At 39.3% G+C, this 21,744-nt stretch overlaps 1 long non-coding RNA gene across 2 annotated transcripts; it reads right to left on the reverse strand.

Annotated features, from left to right (window-relative positions):
• Positions 1–1,656: 1,656 nt before the first annotated feature.
• LOC122876641 lies at positions 1,657–21,726 on the reverse strand. Of its 2 annotated transcripts, none has more exons than XR_006378101.1 (4): positions 15,539–21,726; positions 12,138–12,196; positions 9,278–9,387; positions 1,657–4,821 (listed from the first exon to the last, which is right to left on the reverse strand). It is a non-coding gene; the product is annotated as an uncharacterized LOC122876641 (long non-coding RNA). The 2 variants fall into 2 exon arrangements; XR_006378103.1 differs by having other exon boundaries at positions 1,657–8,668.
• Positions 21,727–21,744: the final 18 nt, after the last annotated feature.

A 21,744-nucleotide genomic window follows, 5' to 3' on the forward strand; every position in this document is an offset into this window, starting at 1 on the left:
CAAAAGGTTTGCTGGAGAAGAATGAGGCTCTTCATCAAGGAAATTAACATTATGTATTATGAAAGCAAACAGAAGTATGAGATAGAGTTCAAGGCAGGAAAAAGAACTTGAGAGGGAGATGAAATCAAATGTAAAAAGTTTGTCACCAAACCTGGAGCTGCTTAAGAAGTTGAGGGCAGAGAGTGAAGCCCTCCATCAACAAATTAAGTTGGAGATTTGAATCCTGCAGAAAAACGCCTTTGACAAAGAACTGGAGGAAAGGAAAATTAAAAAAGTCCTCATCCTGTCTGATCTTAAGGCTGAGGAACAAGACAGTCAGGTCCTCCTAAAACAAGTAGCTGAGCTCCAGGAAGGCCTGAAGGTTAGGATGTAAAGCAGCAGGTAAAAGGGGCTTGAAGAAGAAAAATGAGAAGTAGCAGAGTCCAACAGTGTCTCAGCCTCCCGAACATACGAGACTGTCCTCAGCAGAAAAATGACAGCATCTGTCATTTGTTCACATCCCTTAAATAACCCATTTATGTTTACCTGAGAAGGACCTTGTGTGTTGACTGTCGTCTGTCAGAAGCAAAGGTGGAAATAGGCATTGGAAAAGGAAGCACAGGGATTGGATTAAGTGCAGCGGACCCTGGGACGATCACTGTCCACGGCATCTTGACCACCCAGCCAGACCAGCCGCTGCGGGTGGTGCGACCGCCCCAGGAAGAGAGCAGGGATATGAGCTAAGTAAGCTAACCCAGCTTGGACCTAAGGATGCTCCACTACCCTGCCTACTCCTGGCTAATGTCCGGTAGCAGGAAAATGGAATGGACTAAATGGGACTCAGTCTAACCCAGCAACGGGAAATCAGAGACTGCTGTGTGTCCATATTTTACAGAGACCTGGCTCTATCTCAACATCCCAGATCAAGCTATTGCACTGGACGTTAGGACGGAAGTTTCGTGCTGACAGAACGCAAGACTATGGCAAGATGAGGGAAGGATATCTCGAAAACTTGATTGACACTGATTGACTAGTCATTAATATTTCTGTTGTTATTTGTTTGATTTGATTTCGTTGATATAATTCTGTAAATATATAAGTAACATATTGTACTGTAAATACAAGACCAAAACAAGCCTATATTCTCACTTGCAATAATTTAACAAACACATAAAATTTGTTTTCCATCTATCAGTGAAACTCTTTCATTATGTACGGAAATATGTCTGTATTTTTTATGGCAGTTATTGTGCAGTTGAAGCAATCACAGAAGAAAAGGTGAGGAATGGTAATAACACCAAGCTCTTTATCTACGTATCGTACTGTTGCGTTCCTTTGCTTTTTTGTTCTTCAGATATTCAGGCCAAGGCTGAGTGTTAAAAGGCGTTGTGATGTGTCTCCAGCAGTTGAAAAATCCATCCCTGAAGTTCTCTCTATTATACTCCCTCTGGCACAAACAGACTTCCACCAATGCCTTGCCTCATATCGATGTGCCTGACATTTTAAAATGTTTGACTGACGCTTTATCACTGCCACAGATTTTGTCTGAAGGGATGGTGTCAAGATTATGCCAATTTCCCATCTTGTGTCAGGACACTGAGACGTGAAATATATTTGGACTGAGGGTCTAGATAAATGAAAGTATACTGTTTATTGAATGCAAAAACAACGTTACTATCAGTTCAAGCTGATTTATTGTCAGAGTTTATTATATTTTTTTAGATGTTGATCTTTGTAGATGCTTGCATTTTACCATGAAAATATACTTTTTTTTCATTGCATACATTAATTAAACAGTGATACAAGAAAGAAAGTTTTTGCCAGTGGAATGGTGCACTGAGGGTGTATGGACATCTGGAATCTACCAAAATAGCTGCCCGACCTGAGTTGACCTGTTACAACTTAACCAAGCCATAAAAACTGTTGAAATAAACTATTGTTTGGCATGTTACACTGAAAAATAAATGTTTAACAAAATAAATAAAAATAGACTTAGTAAAGACTATTTGGTTATGCAGCTACAACACAAAATCTGGCCCAGGTATTTTAAAAGTGTGTGTGGTGTATTACAATGTAGTTAAATTCAGGCAGTTACAGCAGAAAGCTCTGAAGGCTGCTTTTGATCATCTGTCCATACATAAATGTAAAATAACAACAGAGCAGAAGTTTAATCTTGTGAAGTCCTAAACCCTTTGATAGAGAAACAAAGGAAAATACAGCATTAGGCATTTGCTATTTATCACAGCCAGTACTACAACAGTGTTTTTGAAATTAGTATAACTGAGTTGCCATGGGCTGAATAACACTGGTATGAATCACACTTACAACATTCATTTTCACGTTTGTGTTTAAGACAAAAAGGGTACACACATCAAAAAAAAAAAAAAAGAAGAAGACTTATACAGGTGCTGGATCAAAAAGCAAACTAAAGGCAAGAATCAAACAAAAGATCCACACACTGTACTAACAGCTGCAAATGTTTATTGAGCAACATTTCAATCAAACAGAGATCCTTGTCAGAGATTGTCAAATCACCATCACAACCCAGAGCAGACAATATATAGGCACAAACACATTCATCACACAGGTGATTGTGATCAGCCTGATTGAGAGTCAAGCATCTACTCAAGCTGGACCATTCAGAGCAGAGCTGGGCAGCACTGTCTGATACTCCCACATGGGGGACGCAGCATACCTCTAAGAGGTCACTAGAAACAGCATGATAATTATACTGGCACATAACAAATCAAACACATCAGATGCAGATTCAAAAATACATCACGTGTTTTAATAAAAAACAAAAAAGGTACAGCCTCTTATCTGAATTCTGCAAGACATGCAGTTACAGAGAGGATGTAATATCCCAGTGTATTTTATTTTCTCTTATGACGCACAAGTACTAATTTTCCGTAAAAACGGCGATGTGTTATTTTCAAGTAAGTGAAAGCTTTTCAAAGTCATATCAATGCACATGACTTTTCAATGTTTTCAAAGACAATGCACATGCATACCAAATTGACCAACTATTTCTATTATAAAATTACTAATTACTTGCCAAAATTTAAAATTTCAAGCTAAGTTAATGACATTTCCCACAAGCTATCTATTATATGTCTTTTGTTTCACAATTAACTGCAATTTCACATGCAAAATGGAAAACCATTGTGTTAGATATGAAGGAAAATGTTTGCAGGCACCCTTGTAGTCAGACAATTTTGATCAATTATCTATTTGGGTATTTTATGGTTTTATTAGATAGGCAACAGTAGAGAGATGACAGGAAATTAATGAAGGAATGACATGCAACAAAGGGTCCCATCAAATCTGGATCATTTTTTAAACAAAATAGAATGATTGCTTGCCCTAAAGAGGGTATGTTGCAATTTGAACAATTATAGAAGAATTAAAAAGATTTAATTAGTTGCGCAGTTTAAAAAAACAAACAAAACAAAAAAAATCAAAGTTATGGATCTCCACTGATGGAAAGATGAAAGAAAGAAAGTAAAATAAAATTTGCTAGTTCTCTTCTTTTGATACACACAAGCATACATATCGTTCAATATAGTAGCAGTTTCTGATGTAGTCCTTGGTGTGTGTGTGTGTGTGTGTGTGTGTATGTGTGTGTTATTGAGTTTCACCATGGATATAGCACATATATTTCCAGAGGTTGTGAATCATTCTGTCAGGCTAAATGAGTTGTCTGATAATTAGGGTTACTGCATCATCATGCAGCCATTGGTCAGTGGCAGGCAGCTCCATCTTTCACATTCCTCTCATACCCATTCAAGTCTCCTTCCACATTCACTCTCAAAGTCGTTCATTATTTTTCTTTTTTCTGTTTTTTAGGTTGGCCATTGTTTCACTACATTAATCTCAACATATTATATCATGATATTATAATATGATTTATTTTCCATATGCTCAAGTGATCAATCATTTAGAAAGCTGACATGGTTTTGTTATTCTATACTGAGAAAAAACTTACACAATCAGTTTACTTGACATCAGTGGGCTTTGACTTCTATCTGTTAGTGCTTCTTTCGAGCCAGTACACATGTCTTTGAAGATTGTATTCTATGTGAAATGTTCATGTCAGTATGTTAAAGTTGCAGGACTGATCACATCCTGATTAATTACAAATATGATGGAAAACACAACTTTAGTTGTTGCTCCTGATCTAACACTCTCTCTACTAAACACAACTTTCTTGTAAAGGTGTTGCTCAAATTGAATATTTAGTCGTTAAAATATTTCTATTTCTGTTAGAAAGATAATCATTCAAATACCAAAACAACTTGTCATGTGAGCAAAATATTTGCAATGATTACTGGGTTGAGTGGAAGCATATAATTAGATTTGTTGGTTGTGGAATTGTTGCACAGTAGTTGTTGCATCTCAAGTGGGTGATTAGCTAGAAGCAGCAACTTGACCTCCATATATCCATCTACAAACAAGTCATCTCTTACTTGTTCTTCTACAAGCAAGAAGAGTTACATTAATCCTCTTTTTAAAACTTTCGAATAGCGAAGATACACATGGTTTCAAAAAAAAGTAAACTTACCAATCTTTCAGTCATAAAACAATAAAAGCTGGAGACAGGGCTAAATTATATATTTTCTTTCTACGGGCAAATATTAACCATGTTTGCACTCTTGTTGCTTTTCTTTTAAGAGTCGGAGAGAGAGGCAAATACAAAGAAAAGCAATGCAGTGACTAATTTGAGAAATACATAACCAAAGAGATTATTTATTTTAGTATTTATTTCTGCTTATGTTGTCTAATTGGTACTGGCATCTTTGGACAGTCAGATTACCTTCTGTCCTAAATGAGTCCACCCCAGTTCTGCAAAAAAAAAAAAAGAAACCCATATGATAAGATATTGAGCCGATGGAATCTGATCTCTAAAGGTGCTGTAGTTTCCATCTTTAAATAAGATTATTTGCCCAATAGTTAGGCAACAAACAACAATTTCAAACAACAGAGTTCAGTTTAAATTAGTGAACACTCAATACTAGTAATACTGTAGACAGGATCTGCAGAATAGATTTTCTCCAGCCTAATTTATGTGGAGAACTAAATTGAAGAATTAATGTGACTGGGAGAGAACACAAGGCGATTTTTCAAAAGGAGGACACTGTTTGAGAAAGTGTTTAACTCTTCATATTCTGCATAACTAAAGCCCTTAATTTAATTGACAGGTTTAAAAACATAGTTAAGAAGTACACATTTGCATTTGGATTCAAGAATATTTAAAATATTTCTGCTGTTAATTCTGAACTCTTACAACATGTACTTAAGAATTACATAAAAATAAATAATGTTTCAATAGAATAAATAATAAACATCAAAGGTAAGATGACAAAGAAGAATGATCCTTTAATACTCTACTCTGTAGTGTTATATACTGAATGTCTTCATGCCTTAAAATTAACACACCATTTTCTGATTTTCAAATTAAACGTGATGTCAGAACAAAATTTAGAAATGTGTTTTTACAGACAAATGTGTGATTTTGATTAAACCATACAACACTGTAATGACTTCTTCTGCCAGTAAGGACAAAGTGGAAACCTGCGTGATGGTAGTTTGGAAAAAGTGTCAATCAACCTTAATATGGCTGAATAAAACCACCAGAAACTTCAAATAATGCAGCTTCTAAAGATCCTAAGAAACCTATTCAGTGACCTTTAAAGGTCAAAAAATAGAGAAGCGGTCTGAGAGAGAGAAAATTTGATAATGATTAGGGGCAATGGGCAGCCACAGAACCAAGAGACCAACTCCAAGTTTGAGGGCAGTGGCTTAGTCAATGCAGCAGAATAGCCAGTAACTCTTTTTTTGAGAAAATGAATGATAACCCTCATCCCAGAAGTATTTTGGTTTAATTTCTCTCTGCGTCTACTTGTTAAAGACAAGTAGACGTATCTAAGTTAACTGAAACCATTTTTGAGTTCAGTGCATGGTTGACGACCCAAGAAAGCAAGGGCGTGCAACACTGCGGGGAACGAGTGGAGCGCCTATGGAAAATGAGTCAAGCTCACCGGGGTTCAGGTAAGGCCTACATTCCTTCTTGCTGAAGGCATTCAGTGTATGTTGTCACCTGAAAATAGATGGTATGGCCATAAGGCTTAATGGTTATTAAATACCCTTGACCTAACATCAAATCATTTTACCAGTACTACCTGTGCCATGACAAATACCTAACATGCATTTCTTTTGGGGTGGTAAAAAATCCATGCAAACAAGGGTAGAAAGGTTATACTGAAACACCCCGCTGCCCAAACAAAGTTGATATTTTCACAAGTTGGAGTGATTCACATTCCAGTGTGATGGGATTTAGGTCACTGCACTGACCACCTGTCACCAATAGTGTCACTTAAACAAAACACAATCTTCAGGGATAACAGTTAACTACTATTGATGGAATTTTCCCTCATAATAATATAACTATCTATTTAGTTTTCATTCTTGCTTATTCATATTTTGGGTCAGAAGGGGTGGACTCTATCCAAGCATGTCCTGAATAAACACAGTGGACATGAGCACAGTCGACAAAGAAGGTAGGCTGAGGGAGAGAACCACTGAGCCACAACCCCAGCAAAAAATCTAGAAATATATTATGCAAAAATATGCTAAGAAAAATATGTTCTTTGAGCTTTGCGTCATAATCAAACTCTACTTATATTTTAAATAGTAGCTCTTCTCTCAAACTAATCAGCAGATGAACGTAAACTAACATACACATTTTTTTTTGTTTGATCCCATATTCTTTTTGGCTACCACAAGTGGAAATTACAGTAAAAGGAGGGGATGAAAGCGAGCTGTCAAGTCTGTGACACATGGGATGCAGCAGAAGCCAAAAAACACATTTCTTGCTCTGTGCCAGCGTGCCCATAATGAAGCCTCCATTTGACAGAAGCGATGCTGCCAATATCCATATTCATTATCACTATGGCTTCCACAGTATTGCTGCGTTAATGATTAATTAATGGACTCATTGCTAGAATATCAGCCTATATAAGACACATACAATACCAGTACATTGTAAAGATACAGCAGATAGATATGGTAGACAGTAGACACAGTAGAATAAAAGGTTTGTTGAGTTGCAGTTCATGGGTGCGTTTTGATTTCTTTTTTGATTTTTTTGAGTTGATGTTCATAACTGAGTGAACTGACCAGGAAGTGTGTGTATGGCAGCCTTGATAAAAGCTAGTTGAATTCTCTACATTCTAAGAAAAGCTGCTTCAGTATTAGTTTTTGCCTCTCCTTATTTGTCCTGTGAATTTTAATAAAACTATATGCAAAACAAATTATCTAGAACCAACAGAAACAACTTTAATTCACTTAGTTGTTCATACAGTTGCTCATGGGAACTAAAGTTCACCTATACTGACTCTTCTCGACCAGGCTCACTATCAAATAATACTTTTGTTTATTATTACAGTAACCATATTAGTTTCATTGTAATTACACCTAAATATACTGCTGTAAATCTAGCCTGTATCTCTTTAGTGAGCATCTAAAGATCTGACTCTTAAAGAGTATTACCAACAAAACTAATGGTGATTAATGATCTGATTAGGGAGGATAGTCTGGGGGCTTATTAAGGCCGTCCTATCTAGTTTTGTTTGTCACAAACATTGCTTTTAGGACAGAAAAAAAGAAAAGAGCACTGCCTCAATATTTATAGATGCTCTTCATCTTAATCGTGGCACAGTCATTGATTCCTGTGAATTATGTCCTTTTGAGTAATTTTAGTAATTTTTTAGCAGTATTTATCTTGGACCTAATCACTTATGTAGTTAAGATTTTTATCAATTGTGATTCAAACATTGACATAATAAATATTTTTTGCTCCTATTAGCCAGGCACTCTTAGCATGTATTAATACTTACTTGCAGTCTTGGTTCACCAAAAGCAAACTGAGATAAAACAACCAATCAGCTCTCAGATGTTGCATGTAACAAACAGGTTTTTGTCTCTTACATCACCCATTTAATTTGGAACATTTAAGCCAAATTTATATAGCACTAGTACTTTTGTCCAAAGCACTTTACAAGGTTTTTGCCACTCACACACTGATGGCAGCGAGCTACCATGCAGGGTGCTAGCAAACCAGGGTGCTGGAGCAATTTGTGGTTCAGTGTCTTGCCTAGGATACTTCCACATGTGGACAGGAGGAGGTGGGGATCGAACCACCAACCCTGTGATCAGTGGACAACTCGCTCCTCCTCCTGAGCCACACCTACCCCAAATAGCAATAATACTAAGCTTATTGTTTCAGTGAATAGTTTTTGATTTGATTGCCTATGTGACTGGCAACAGTGAACCATGGTCTACAGCTCAGATGGTTCAGGTGTAATGTTATCCGAATTGGTGCACAGGACCTCCCTGTCAAGATGCCAAAATAAGTAGTCTGTCTGCTGGACCCCTGATTTCAAAACATGTCTTTGTGCTGCTGCCTTGTCTGTTCATGAGTCACCCATCACAACAGTAACACTCTTGATCTGCCCCAGTCGTTGACTTTTCTCAGAATCGTTTGAGTCATTGTATGTTGATAATTCATCCAGGAGAAATGTAATAAATGGAAATGCTTGAACAGCCAGTTATTTATTTTCTCTACTGGACAAGTTATTGCGACTTTAGCTTCTGAAACCATGGCTGCTTGACATAACTCCACTTCTTCACTCTGTAATACATAATACACATGTCTTAGATGTGGATTCAAAGGATAAAAATGACCTACAGAAATGTTTGTTGTAGTAAAGTCTTATGTGCAAAGGTGATATTATAGTACAACATGAAAAAAAAAATCAAAAATTAATCTAAAACAGCTCCCCAAGCAGTGGAGCTTTGTACTGACAAAATGTTGCAGACATTTAAGTGAATTAACAGAAAAAGACAGTCCCTGAGTGAATGTTTGCCTGGATGTCTTTGAGAAAATTAAAAGGATAAATAATTTAACAAGTCCACATCCATACTTCCTTGTGTGTGATTATTCTAAATGGGTTTGAGAACCAAACGTTCTCATATTTCTTCTTAAATTCACCAGAATAAAGAGATATTTATTCTGAAAGGTTCGCTTGGGGCTGCACTACTATTTTGTCATGTTTTTTTCTCTAGGATAGAGTGTGTGTACACAAGGAAATTTCAAACAGCCGGGGATAAAATATTCCATTAAGAAGACAGTATACTTTGTATAACAATCTATGCAACCTCTGAGATTTGCAAAAATCATTATATGAATTTATGCAATCTCTATACACAGTGAAATCATTTATTTACCAATGGTTCTTACCAAAGGGACCTCCCATGTTTTGTGACTCACCAGGGTCCCAACAAACACAGTACAGCCTGTTCTCTTGACAGGTCAGACACAGATGTCCTGTACCTGTGGTTTTGTGCAACCTGAAAGTAGAAGATAATAGTTATGAAAGAATGGTGGAGAGAGGAAAAATGGCAAAAAAAAACCCAGAATAAACCAGGTCTCATTTATCAAGCAGCAAGGTAGATTCATTCTGACAAGCTACCTTTCAATAATGGGCTGACAACTCCATAATATATAAAACTGTCAACTACATTAAAATAGGCCAGTGTCATTCTTTCTTTTATTCTGTTTTCAGTGATAGAACATGCTGCGTTTTGTAATGTTTGGATACCATAAATCCATCTTTCCCTATTTCTCCTCTACACACTAAGGCAGCAGCTACACACTGGGCACCAATATGTGAATGGTAAACAAGTTTCATATGAAGATGAAATCCTGGGGGATTCTTCTGCAAGCACTTGCTCCTACTTAGATAAACAGCAGTGAATCCAGGAGGGGAACAGGAGGGGATGTAGATTGAGGGGGAGGGGATGAAGAATAGGCAGGAATGCATGCTCTACATGAGTGTAGTGCTCTATCCATTCAACAGTGATGAAATGGATAGGAAAATGAATAGAGTTCAACGTCAGATCTTTGAATATTTTGAATGTGCCCTGGGTGGCTGCAGTAAGGAGCCAATGAGGTGATTGTTGTCTCAGCTATGGTTTTTTTACTCACCTACTGACTTTTCCTCTAGCATCACCATGAGGTTCAGATTTGTGGTTTAGAGTGAAATGTCTCGACAACTATTGGATGTATTTCCATGAAATTTGGTACAAACAGTTATGTCCACCTCAGGCTGATTTGTAATCACTTTGGTTACATTTCATCTAGCGTCATCAACCTCAGCTGTACTTTGTGTTTAGTGCTAATTAAAAGATATTAGCATGCTAAATCGCTAAACTCAGATGGTGAACATTATACCTGCTTCACATCAGCTTGTTAGCATTGTCATTATGACCATGTTAGCATGTTGACATCACTATTTAGCTCAAAGCACTGCTTTGCCTAAGTACAGCTTCTCAAAGCAGCTAGCATGGCTGTAGACTCTTAGTCTTGTTACTTAACATTACTTAACCAAGCCATAATTGCAACCCATGCATGAGCATGTAAGAGGACATGCAAACTTATCTGCACATTGCGAGCAACAGTCATTTATGAAATGTGACGTTGCCACCATTTGCGATCTGCATGTAAGTAGTGCTCACACATCGCTTTTGATGTGATGCACTCTGCTAAGAGTATGGCCCCGTCAGTGGCTCTGTTTGGTGTAGCGACAGTGGAGAGACAGGAGTTCTGTACAGCAGCGTCTTTGACTAGACTGTGCCCCTTGTCTGGTGGTATTTATTGGACTCCAGGTCAGTTTTCAGTGTTGGCAAAAACCATACTGGGTGATGGATTGTCGTCTTTCATTTCCAGCCACCTCCTCAGATGAATGAAGATACATGTTGTGAATCAGAATGTGTATTTCAGCATTCAGTGAGACCCTCATGACATCTCCCTAGACCTGCAACCACCTTGCTGATTTGAGCAGATCAGCTAGCTACCTATCAAGCTTATATATTTTTAAAGTTATGGGCACTACATGGAAATTAACTGCATCTATTCTGCCTCTAGTTGTTATGTCACACACACAGGAATTTAACTTAGAATAAAAAATCCTTCATTTAATGCAAATCAAATTTGCAGAATACTCTGTGTAGAAATCAATGACATCCATTATGCCAATACTACTGACTGTATCAATTCTGATGATTGCACCGCCTGGAAGAATCTTTGAGATGCTATGTTTTGCGCAGTAAAAGCTGTCTGACAACACCATTATTGAGTCTTGACAACAACTGGGACCATACTATCAGGTAATAAAGCAAATAACATTTCTTCTTCTAAGCCTGCAGATGAAGGCTGAAGATGGTTCTTATCACGGTCTGGTGCTGAAGACTTGGGTGGCAGATGAGCAATCTTATGTTCATTCTGTAGTCTTTTAAATGTGTTTTTGTTTTCTCCAGCAAGATTGAATCAGCAGCTACAATCTGATTTTCTGTTAGCATGGTAAATAAAGTGATTTTACCCAACAGACGGATTTAATAAGTGCTCATTATTAAGCTTGACAGCAGTCCTGAGGCTGGAGATAAGAAGTTGACGGTGTGTGCGTTACATTGATTCTGCTTTTGATCTTTTTACGTGGTCCTCAAAATATGAGATAAACCATTCAGTATCTGTCACTTTTATGTGCAGAGCTGCCTGTGAACTGGTGTGTGTGTGTGTGTGTGTGTGTGTGTGTGTGTGTGTGTGTGTGTGCTTTCTGAGGGGGCTACATTATGGTAGGGTAACGAGACAAAACAACACAAATAAATATTGAAAACATACTGTACATAGTATTTATATGTATACTGTATAGGGACAGCATGGCTCCAGTCCAGCAAGACACTGAACTCCTGATGAGCAGGTTGGCACCTTGCATAGCAGCCTCTGCCATCAGTGTATGAATGTGTGTGTGAATGGGTGAATGTTGGCATGTGTTGTTAAGTGCTTTGAGTGGTCGGTAGACTAGAAAAGCACTGTATAAATGCAGTCCATTTACCATATAGTACATAATGGACTAATCACATTGAATTTATTTTACTGATTTTATTACATTGGTATTTGTACATAAATTAGTATTGGACTTACTATAATTGGATTATAAAACAGCTCTGTTTTGATTTCCTACCAACTGTGTTCCAGTGTTAATTTTAATTGTTTAATTGTTCTGCATCTGTTTTTCAGGTGCCGATGTGATGAATTTTACCTCAAACATGTGCTGTATTTATAAAGCAGATGCACCAGGTTGGTCAGTTGTGCGAGTATCTGCGAATAATAGGAGGAGACATGTTAACAGAGGATTTACTGAGGTCCCACATTTGCGCCAGTTTTGCCTCTGCAAAGGAGGCGTAAACACAGGCAGGTGAGATTTATAAGAGACACAAGGAAGGTTGTAGTGGCGGAAATAAACATACAGTAATATAGGCTTGTATATAACTAAAACCTCATTATCTGAAACGAAAAATAAGCAATTGGGCTATTATTAATGAACACAATAGCTGATTACTATAACACAAACGAATATTGGACGGTGGTTTGTGTTCATCAAACTTGAATATGAATTTAACCATTAATAGAACGTAAAATCACTACAGACTGCAACTAAACTTTTCTTTGTTTTGTTTAAACATTTAGGTCAGAATTAACAGCAATATCTCCAGCTCCACTCTGCTGGGCCTGCTGCTCTACTGGACCTCATATTTCCATAGGCTGGAATTCAGAACTACATCAAAACCACATCCAACACAGTCATTTTGAAAACAAATGTTTGGTGATGGCTTTCTGATTGCCTTATAACTATTCTGTTAAAAAGTTGTTGATGTTGTTGTTGTGGTTGTTGAACGACAGCTTATTGGGCTGTTAAACTCTGCATTTTTTAAGGTAAGTACAGCTGTAGAGGAACAAATTATTGCCATAACTGTAATGCAGCCCTTTCAGCCACAATTTTCACTCAGTGGCTCATTGTCATTCACTGCATGTTACTTAGCAGGGTTTGACGCACACATGGATGACATCAGATAATAAATATTTCTCTGCACAACCAACAGGAACCAATAAATAAGAGAAAGTCACCAGCTGTGCAGAAAGGGCAGTCACAAAGGAGACTCTGACTTAAGCTAGCCAGTATTTTCATCTATTTTGTGACGTGAACTGGCCATACAATAGGGTATTAAGTCAAAGACAGGCATGTTCAATTCCTATCTGTTTTATTATTTACTGTTTCAAAAAAAGTTTTTCTCTCCTCTCCTGCCTGACCTCTTGGCCACCCTGACATGATGGCAGTGGTCTGGGTGGTGTCTAGTGCAAGGGGTATTCAGAAACTAAACCATTTGAGGAAGGTAAATACTTTCTGCTGGTTTTTCTCATTCACATTGTCAGAAAAATACACTCCATTTATGATTGAGCATGTTTTGGCTTATTCACCCTCACAAATTAAATGTATCATCTCATTGTCAAACTTTACCAAAACAAATATGAGCCATATTTTATGGCTTAGACAATTTGTGAAGAGATGGACACGGATGTATTTTACGTGAAGATACAAACACAATATTTGTAGACCTTACTTTGTGTAACTTTTTCAGCTTTTACAATAATTCACAGACATGGTCTTATTATTGGAGTTACACATCTGTCATTTTTATCCCAATTTTCTATGGAGTGGAGTGCCGCTTTAGAGACGGCACAGTATTAGACTGTAGAGCAGTGGTGACCTCTACTAGCACAGAGAGAATAGTCATCTCAAATTATGTGCTTCTGGGGGCCAAGCATACAAATGTTTTCATTTCAGTGAACAACACTGCATCAGCAGATCTCACAAATACTAAGGACTAAAAGCATACTATACATATTCTTCACTCATCTATACCACTGTTCTCTCCTGCTTGTTTTTATTTTACTTGTAAAGTTTACTGCAGCATTTAGTGTTGCTCACAAAGTTCAAAGTTCAAAAGTCCATACCAATGAATGCCTCATGGGAGCTATTACCATAGCAGATAGTGTTTTACTGGCTTTTCAGATTTTGCTGAAAAGGTGCTTTGAGGAAGGACATCTTTGCCAATGTTGTAGACCAGATTCCTACAGCTGCTGCTAGATATTATTTTACTGATAGCACATTTAAACGTCATATCCAACCAGAAAAGACAACAAATTAAATGAGCTACAGGTCATGAACAAAATTCTCTGTTTGTACAAAGTGCTGGGTTTGATTTGCCCATTTGCTGCAAGGGCTGAAGTCTTTGCACAGTCTTGTAATGATGAAATGGCAGTTCAGATAAGCTGCAGAGAAAAGTTCAGATTTTGGTCCTAAGTTAAATATGATTAATATGTTGAAATGATTCAAATGTTTTGTAATGTCTCTTCTAACCACTATTGTACTGTAGACATTGGCCACAAGACTCCAAACTCACAGTATGATGCACTGGCAGTAAAGGTGTAGAAGGTATACAAATCATCTTGAAATACCTTGAAATCTGGACATGACAGATTGCATTCATTTCGAGGCAATGGGGAGCAATTGGCTTCAGAATAAAGCTGCTGTGCTGCTGACCAGCAAGGCTACCAAAGTGTGGCTGTGTGTAAGTTGCAACCACAGGCAAAAAATTAAAGGTCAAATCAATGGGTCCAGCTTTTCTAGCTGTTAAACAGCATAAAGTTTTGCATTGTAGAACATTTTAAGAATTAAAACAAATTACCACACACACACAGCATCACAGTATCAATATTTGAACAACATTTAATGATGGAATATTTAACAGGTCTCCAACAGACAGACACACACTTTTATTCATTCATTAATTTAGTTTGAAGCTAGTATAATGGTATAATGCTTGGTGCACAGCAGTACCAAAGCAGGATTTGCCCTCTTTGGCCTCTTTTTCAATGCCCCACAACCCTTTCTCCAGGAGACATGTTAGAGAATGAGACCCCTGTTGCATAAGATCGACTACAGAGAGGTACATTGGCTGAATTCAGTGGTGATTCTCTGACAAATACTAAAGTAAAAAGATCTTCAATGATATTCAATACCCAGGCATTTGAAATGAAAGGGGAATAGCTGTTATGCAAGGCTTAAATTCTAGCCTCAGTGTAGGTATTTTTGTGCAAGGGAGAGAAGCAGAGGCACTATGACATACAAACATTGTGTAACAGGGTCAATATGTGCTTCTTAAATTACCCAGGATTTTTTTTAGGAATGTGGAGCACCAGATTGCTATCTTTTCGGTCCACATACAGCATTTAGGAATGCTGCATGTTTCTCTGCAAATCCCTGAGATAGGCTTGTTTTAATTGACTGAACTTAATCAATAATCTCCCACAGTCTTGTTGCTTCTGTCTCACCTCTGGTATGTCTTCTTTCAGAGTTTTCACAAAACACAAAAGGAACCCCACACATGCTGTCCCCATTTTCAGCAAAACCATTAAAGATTGTGTTGGAGTCACTTTTCAGATTAAAAGATATAGTCCAAGAATGGAAGGATTATATAACAGCAGAACCATATGAATATTGTTGGTATGGAATTGTTCAGTCACATCTGAATATGACTAATTTATATTTCTTCTGTCTTTGATATGCCATGCATGAATATGTATAAGCAGTCCACTTACAGTACATTCTCCATTGAGTTTCTGCACTTATCTCCGCACACAGCATGGGATGGTCTTCTTCATTTGAGTCCACAGGGAGTATACATTGGTGGGTAGGCACAATGAGGATATGTCTTAGACACCACTTTAATAACATCCAACCTGCCAGGTTGGTTTTGTCTGTGCTGGCAGGGCCCTGTTATCATTTAGACAGACTGTCAAGGCAGACATGAAGTTTTCACCGCCCTGCTATACTATCTCTTCTAAACATCATGCATCAACCCTCACTGGTAGAATTAGATAGTGTTGCTGCCCCCACACACAAGCACACATGGACAGACAGATCAAATCAATGGCTACCTTCCTCCACATCAAGAAGTGCTGTACAATAGGTGGTCAATGGCGGAGTCCACCCACTCACAGGATATTCAATTGCAAGCATGTACGGATTCATCCTCTCTCTATCTCACTCATGTTTGCATGGGATCAACTACATTTACACATGCACCTTTGGGCAAGTACTGCTTGTGTGTGCACACCCACATGTAGACCCAACATAGAAACACACACACAAAAACTTGCTCTCTGTCACATAAAAATATGTCATGATTTGAGCCACACAGAAATACTCTAAAAGTAGCTGGATTTATGAATGAACTGTGGAGAAGAGTGCTCTTCCTTGTTTAAAAAAATAAGTGCATTAGGTTACTCTTTAAAAAAATGCCCAAATGTTCAGCTACATTGGCTTTACATTGGCTGACAAACCACTTAATTCATTGTGAGTCAAATCTGTAGCATCATGAGGACAAGCAGTGAATTTTACAGCTAATGGAGCAACATTTAGGGAAGAAATAAATGGATCTGGTATAGACATCCTGAAAAAATAGGCTACCATAAACTCTGTGCACTTAAGCAATATATATAACATCTCGTGCTACATCTGTAACTGTCTGATGGTTCCACATCCTTTCAAAATGAGACAGAATCAAGTAAGGAGCATGCAACTGACTGTTCAATGAACATGAAGCAGTGTGACTGGGGGAGGGGGATTGAGAATATTAACGCAAGACCTGGAGTCCATCCCCTCCTCCAGGCCTTGTGTTAGACATCACCAAGAGAAATCCACTCATTAGGACAGTGAAAAAAACACATACATCAAGCGCAGATAGCTGTCAGTTCTCCTCTGGGGGATCAGGCCATGGTAGCAGAGCAGAAAAACTGTATGTCTTAGAGCCATATACTGTATATACATGTATATTTACATCCTCTGTTTGTGCCATATACATTTTATTGGAAAATGTCTTCCCATGGCACATTGCAGCAGCCACTAATATTAAAACATGAATATTATCAGCAGTGGATTCTTGAGAAAGATTGATGACTTTGAAGCTACTGTGGGACTCAACAAGGAGAGGACATCATGGAGTTAAAAATATTATTTCTTTAACTGACTTCTACATTTTTACATTTTTTCATTCATCTAAATGTTTTCTGCACAAAGTAAAACCATGTTTGTGTATTCTGGCAATGTACACATTAATTTATGTCCTATTCATTTCCACAAAGGCTATTTTTCAAGGTCATGGGATAAATTTTCTGTTCTCTCAGGCGAAATACACATACTTCTTATATATAAAGATGGGAGCCACAAAGACATGTAAGACTGTTTGATTGTCTGCTATATTGTCTGTCTGTGAATATAATAAATCATGGGTGGTATTAGTGTCCCTGGGGGATGGGAAGTGGGTGACTGTGCCTAGGAAGAGTGTGTGCTGTTTAATGGACTGACTGCCACACAGAAGAATACATCTGAAACAGATGTGTACCTGAGTGGGAAAGGTCAGTGACAATCTTTCCTGCCCTTTTCTTTGCCCTTGTGTCATGTTTTTTTGTTGTTGTTGTTTTGTTTTTTTTGAAGGAGGAGGAAATTTGGCAGCTACCACTCAGCAGTGTAGGCAAAAACACTTAGGCTTTTCACCGGAACAGGAGGTGAAGGAAACCCTGACAGTGATGGCGTGTGATTGTGGAAATTGGACGAAGATTGGTTGTGAGATGTCAGGCTTCCTAGGCTGTGACAGAGCGTACATCTTCTGTGGGACCTTAATAGTGATGTATTGTTGACTGACTCATTGTTATTGTTGGTGATGAAACCTGCCAAGGTGGGCTGCCCTGCACACTTGGAGCTTGATGGAATGGGTAGTTGTGAATATAGTCAGCAGTGGCCTTTTTATTTGCTTCCACCTGATCATTTGCAACAACAAAACCATTTAAAAAATAGTCATGCTAAAACATATAAATTGTAAAATTGTAAAGCATGAAAGTAGTTCTGTTTTACAATATTTTTTGTACTACTACTACTAATGTTTCTGTCATATGAATTATGCATGAGTGATATTGGATATATAGTTCTTAATAGTACTGTAGAGGCCACACTTTACACTCACATCACACCTTTATTAATTCCAATTAGTGAGACAACCCTACTGGATGCGATAAAAGCCCTGCAGGGCTAAAACTGTCTTGCTAACTGTAATTAATGAAGCCACAGATAGAGCATACAGGTCAGCTTACTGAAGTGTGGTTTAACCCAGCACCTATATTATAATGTACTAATGGATAAAACCTCAACCTGTGTAGATTTGGGGGATTCCTGTTGTATCTAAAAATCCAGATGCCCACAAATAACTGCATCAGTAGCATGTCACAGAAACAGAATTCAACAGTGTAACTGTGTGCCTAAATACTACCTTAAAAGGATAGGTTCAGATCTATTGAGTCTATTTCAATACATTACTCACATGCCATAAAGTACATTGAGGGAGTTATTAGTTGATTGACTTAACTTAAAAAATGTTTTTTGCACAGAACAAGGGCTGTGAATTTTGTCTCCCATTTTTTAGAGTAGTCGCACTAGGAAAAGATCGCTTCACAGCTAGTAAAGACAGGAGGAATGATTACATAGACCAATAACTCTCTTAATGTACTTATGGCATGTGAATATTGTATTGGGATATACCTGAAAAAAAAAAAAAAAAACTTTATACAAAACCATCAGAGTGATCGTTCCTGTCCCTCCCTGAGAGAAGGTCTACAATGAGCCCCTCTTGTTTGATTAAGTTATTTCCTGGTACTTTGTCCTACAGTTGCTACAGAAATATATTTGCATTTCACTAGCAAGGACCACACCATCAACAGATGTGCTTAAGTGATTTATTGACGAAAACGAAAGATTATGAGTGAAGCTTGAACTTTTGTACTTCTGTCTATTACTTTGTGTGGGGAAGCTTCATGGGGAATCCGCCGTTGCACCTGGGCACACCGGACACCCAAAAGCCTCCAGTTACTTGATACAAGATTGAGTGGGTCTTAGATCTTTGAGATCTTAACGAATCGAGTAGCGATATGCTTTAGAGGACCAACAGTCTATGATTTGTCCAAGTCCTTGGGGATGCCGTTGCGGAAGCCGAGGTGGCAGCTATGATTCTGAAAGAGTGAACATCCGAGTATTGGATGGGAGAAATGCCGGACAAGGATGTGGTGGAGTATGTGGTGAAAGTGCTGGCGGAACCAGAATCACTTTTCCGAACTCAGAGATAATCTGTCATGGCTATGCTGGGATTTCTGGAATTGCAAGGGTCTCGAAAGTATTCAGCTGTGATTGAACTTTGAACTAAAAGTCAGGTGTAAACTGACCAGATTGGTAGGTTTTGGTTCGGTTTAAGTAAATACCATGGTTTTGATTGAGAAATTAGAGTTGGAAATGCAGGCTTGACAGCGTGGGTCGAAGCGAAAGGTAGAGGCAGTGAATCCAGAGCGTCTGAGGAAACCGAAAGCAAGCGAGAACATGGCTTTTACAGTTTGAGCAACACTGGGGAGGCTGTATCCAGAGTAGATGGTGTGGATGCAGACTGACAGCAAGTCAGTGGTAAGAGGAAGGTGGCAAGGACTTGAGCTGGCTCTTGACAAATAAGTCCTCTGAGAAGTTAAGTTATCAGAGGATGGCTGGAGGCCAGACCCGGGCTGCCAGTTAGGATTTAGAGATGCTAAAGCTGCTAGGGTAAACTTTGATAATACATGTTTTGATGTCCATCACGAAAAGGGCTTGAGTAACAAAACGGGTCATGGTTACGAAATTGATGAACGGGTTGTTATGTTATACTGTTGTGAAGGTAACAGAAACTCTTCTAAGCTTTCAAGTAAGATGAGATGGTGATAAGCTGTTGAAGATATCCACCGGAGGGTCCGAGCCTCTGAACTTCTGAAATGGGCAACAGGAGTCAGCGATGGCACTGGAATCGTGAACATGGGCTGCGCAGAGAAAATATAGGTGTGTTAACGGAGTGCCATGTTAGGAATGCATGGACTGTATGATAGATTGGGCATTGGAGCGAACTTGCTGATTATGTCTACATCTGCGAGGTTGTCGAAGTAAGAGAATGGGCTTTGCACGACCGTTCGTGGACCCACGGAATAGCTGCGGTAATTATGGGGTAGATTTCGAAGAGAGCGGAGGAAGCGACCTGGCATTAACTTGCGAGCTATTCTTCTGCAACCCATCTTCCATTGTAGAAACCCCCAACCCCGACAGAAGAAGCAGGGTCAGCGTACAGATGGATGTCATGTGGGTGAGTCAGTTGTAAGTCATAGAATAAGGTTATCCCGTTCCATTTGGCGAAAAGTTTGAAGCAAACACAGAGTTTGGCATGGCTTGGAACGTCCAGGGAGATGGAATAGTTAGTTTATTCACTGACAATGGAAAGCAAATGATAGTAAGTCAGAGATAAGGTTCGCCCTTGAAGAATGATACATAGGCAAAGATGAGGTGACCTAGGGGGTAGAGAAGTTGGCATTTGGTGCAGCATCAGTCGAGGAGGAAATTGGCTTAGTGTGGGTGGCAACAGATCGGGAAGAGGCTGGGTGAGAAGGGGCACCACATGTAGAGCATGGTAGGGCTGCATGGGTAGCGAGGATGCGGCAGTAATTTAATTGTCAAGTGTGCCCTGGCCTGTTCTCATTGGCCTGCTGAAGACGGGCTGCGGCTTTGAAAGCAGAGTGGATGTGATATGGTAGAAACCATTACCTCCAAAATGGAGGGCCAGATTAAGTATGATGACCAAATAATTGTCCATTTCCTGCTGGTAGGTGGGAAATTGTAAACCACATCTCTGAAGAGATAGAAAGCATGAGCAAAGTCTGTTGGTGTTCTCCATTTCAAGTAGAGTTGCCCTTTGTGTCCTTCAAGGAATCTGTCAGTAGGTGGTTGATGAAGGGAAGGCATGATGAGGAGAGCAAAATCTGTGTATGTCTATGATCTGTTGACATAGACTGGTGGGAACTGGAGAAGGATAGGAGATAAAGGTTAGGATGACAAATGGGAGGACTGGCTATAAACGGGGTGAAGTTGATAGTTGCCTGCTGGGCTGGAAAAGGGTGAGAGGAAAGACCAGAGTTAAGTATGGAAGGATCATGGTGCTGCAAGGGCTGTGGAGGAAAGCTGGGCACCGGCATCCTGGTGCGGAAGACTACAGTGGATGAGAGCTGCAGGGACTGGGAGATGGAAGATCCTGGCATCCTGGTGCCATAAGCCCTGTCTGGAGCAGGTTGCAGCAGTTGCTGGAAGTGGGCGGCAGGGGGCTCTGGCACCCCATCGTCGAATGCCTCGACTGCTGGAAGTGGACTGCTGGTGGTGGTGCCAGGAGCCCCAGCTGAGGCAAGCTGCTGCAGTTGCTTGTAGTAGGCAGCAGGTAGCGATCCCAGTGCCAGGTTCCCCTGCTAACGATGGCCGCTGTGATTGCTGGACGTATGGCGGCAGGAGGCACTGGCATCCCGGTGCCAGGTTCCCCTGCTAGAGTGAACTGCTGTGGCTGTTGGAAGTAGGCGGGAGGGGGAGGGGCACTGACTGCTCAAGCTGACATGAGCTTCTTGGACTAGTGAAGCTGGGATATGGAAGATACTGGCATCCCAGTGCTGAAGGCCCCTACTGAAGCCAGCTGCTGTGGTTGTTGGAAGAGCACGGCTGGGCTGCGATGGCATCCCGGTGCCAGGAGCCCCAGTTAGAGCAAGCTGGCGTGGTTGCTTAACCTTACTAGACGGTGTAGTCCCTCATTCGTCCAGGAGTGTTCTATCGTAGAAAAGGTTTCAGTCGTACCTAGTTTCAGGTGAAACTAGCTATTAACAGATACTCAGGCAGATTCCCTCCTGAGGGCAGGGCTTATGTAACTCAGATT

The sequence above is a fragment of the Siniperca chuatsi genome, linkage group LG1 (genome assembly GCF_020085105.1).
Source record: "Siniperca chuatsi isolate FFG_IHB_CAS linkage group LG1, ASM2008510v1, whole genome shotgun sequence".
NCBI lineage: Eukaryota > Metazoa > Chordata > Actinopteri > Centrarchiformes > Sinipercidae > Siniperca > Siniperca chuatsi.